The 2,855-nt window shown below is 36.6% G+C and overlaps 1 long non-coding RNA gene across 1 annotated transcript; it reads right to left on the bottom strand.

The window, feature by feature from the left end:
* Positions 1 to 1,340: 1,340 nt before the first annotated feature.
* LOC123316507 lies at positions 1,341 to 1,565 on the bottom strand. Its single transcript, XR_006538088.1, has 2 exons — positions 1,458 to 1,565; positions 1,341 to 1,396 (listed from the first exon to the last, which is right to left on the bottom strand). It is a non-coding gene; the product is annotated as an uncharacterized LOC123316507 (long non-coding RNA).
* Between the last annotated feature and the right edge of the window lie 1,290 nt (positions 1,566 to 2,855).

Here is a 2,855-nt window from a genome sequence, read left to right as displayed (position 1 = left end):
TGATCCAATTGGGATTTCCAGTTTTATAATCAGCATTGCCGAGGCTTCCTCCGTAGCATAAAAACTCGGTTTCGAAAATCTCGATTTTTTGGGTCAAAAATGAGCAAGGGGTTAGACCCCCCTAAAATGACCTATTTGCTACTCTGTCTGAAAATCAGGATGTTCTATCACTGTCTTAGGATATGGAGTGCATATAATTTGTTTTAAGGATTCTAGAAAACCAAACAGTTGATAAGTCAATAGAGAATTGCACTCCAGAGAGCTCTTCGAAGTCAACTCGAAAATGAAAAGTGGAAAAACAAAAAAAGTTATTATCTCCTGAACAGGGCCAGATATTTAAAATTGTGGTATGGAAATATAGGTTTTCGAACACGCTGAATCTATTGCGAGCAATTTCGAAAGCCTATCATGCTCCGTTTAAATTTTCATCTTGGAAATGGCAATTTTTCAAAAATCGCAATTTTCAATCTGCGATATCTCCTGTTATATTCATGTGATCCAATTGGGATTTCCAGTTTTATAATCAGCATTGCCAAGGCTTCCACCCTAGCATAAAAACTCGGTTTCGAAAATCTCGATTTTTTGGGTCAAAAATGAGCAAGGGGTTAGACCCCCCCAAAATGACCTATTTGCTGCTCTGTCTGAAAATCAGGATGTTCTATCACTGTCTTAGGATATGGTGTGCATAGAATTTGTTTTGAGGATTCTAGAAAACCAAACAGTTGATGAGTCAATAGAGAATTGCAATCCAGAGAGCTCTTCGAAGTCAACTCGAAAATGAAAAGTGGAAAAACAAAAAAAGTTATTTTCTCCTGAACGGGGCCAGATAGTTGAAATTTTGGTATGGAGATATAGGTTTTCGAACACGCTGAATCTATTGCGAGCAATTTCGAAAGCCTATCATCCTTCGTTTAGATTTTCATCTTGGAAATGGCAATTTTTCAAAAATCGCAATTTTCAATCTGCGATATCTCCTGTTATATTCGTCTGATCCAATTGGGATTTCCAGTTTTATAATCAGCATTGCCAAGGCTTCCACCCTAGCATAAAAACTCGGTTTCGAAAATCTCGATTTTTTGGGTCAAAAATGAGCAAGGGGTTAGACCCCCCTAAAATGACCTATTTGCTACTCTGTCTGAAAATCAGGATGTTCTATCACTGTCTTAGGATATGGAGTGCATAGAATTTGTTTTGAGGATTTTAGAAAACCAAACAGTTGATGAGTCAATAGAGAATTGCACTCCAGAGAGCTCTTCGAAGTCAACTCGAAAATGAAAAGTGGAAAAACAAAAACAGTTATGAAAGAATAGTTAACAGGAATTTGGACGTATTTATTGTTCTTAGAAATTCCAACTAAGCCGACGTTTCGAAGAGCAGTTCTCTTCTTCTTCAAGGGCTAAAAAACGGTTACATGTTAGGAAACATACAAGGACATTAACACAGCAGAAGAGACTAACCTAGTATGGAGATCTTAATGAAGAATGGTTGTGTTAAAGTAATTCATAGGTATTATCGGCATATAATTACAAGAAGAAATCATCTCCCCTCGAAAATGTAGAATTCACCGACGTTGAAAACTCTAGAAAATTCTGATTCTTATGTTTTCAACGTCGGTGAATTCTACATTTTCGAGGGGAGATGATTTCTTCTTGTAATTATATGCCGATAATACCTATGAATTACTTTAACACAACCATTCTTCATTAAGATCTCCATACTAGGTTAGTCTCTTCTGCTGTGTTAATGTCCTTGTATGTTTCCTAACATGTAACCGTTTTTTAGCCCTTGAAGAAGAAGAGAACTGCTCTTCGAAACGTCGGCTTAGTTGGAATTTCTAAGAACAATAAATACGTCCAAATTCCTGTTAACTATTCTTTCATTGATGATACCATGGATGCTACACTAGCCAACAAAAACAGTTATTTTCTCCTAAACAGGGCTAGATATTTGAAGTTTTGGTATGGAAATATAGGTTTTCGAACACGCTGAATCTATTGCGAGAAATTTCGAAAGCCTATCATCCTTCGTTTAGATTTTCATCTTGGAAATGGCAATTTTTCAAAAATCGCAATTTTCAATCTGCGATATCTCCTGTTATATTCGTCTGATCCAATTGGGATTTCCAGTTTTATAATAAGCATTGCCAAGGCTTCCACCCTAGCATAAAAACTCGGTTTCGAAAATCTCGATTTTTTGGGTCAAAAATGAGCAAGGGGTTAGACCCCCCTAAAATGACCTATTTGCTACTCTGTCTGAAAATCAGGATGTTCTATCACTGTCTTAGGATATGGAGTGCATAGAATTTGTTCTGAGGATTCTAGAAAACCAAACAGTTGATGAGTCAATAGAGAATTGCACTCCAGAGAGCTCTTCGAAGTCAACTCGAAAATGAAAAGTGGAAAAACAAAAAAAGTTATTTTCTCCTGAACAGGGCCAGATATTTGAAATTTTGGTATAGAAATATAGGTTTTCGAACACGCTGAATCTATTGCGAGCAATTTCGAAAGCCTATCATCCTTCGTTTAGATTTTCATCTTGGAAATGGCAATTTTTCAAAAATCGCAATTTTCAATCTGCGATATCTCCTGTTATATTCGTCTGATCCAATTGGGATTTCCAGTTTTATAATCAGCTTTGCCAAGGCTTCCACACTAGCATAAAAACTCGGTTTCGAAAATCTCGATTTTTTGGGTCAAAAATGAGCAAGGGGTTAGACCCCCCTAAAATGACTTATTTGCTACTCTGTCTGAAAATCAGGATGTTCTATCACTGTCTTAGGATATGGAGTGCATATAATTTGTTTTAAGGATTCTAGAAAACCAAACAGTTGATGAGTCAATAGAGAATTGCACTCC

Source organism: Coccinella septempunctata, chromosome 7 (genome assembly GCF_907165205.1).
Source record: "Coccinella septempunctata chromosome 7, icCocSept1.1, whole genome shotgun sequence".
NCBI lineage: Eukaryota > Metazoa > Arthropoda > Insecta > Coleoptera > Coccinellidae > Coccinella > Coccinella septempunctata.
Note: the sequence above shows the minus strand (reverse complement) of the source record. Positions and strands in the feature narration are given on the sequence as shown.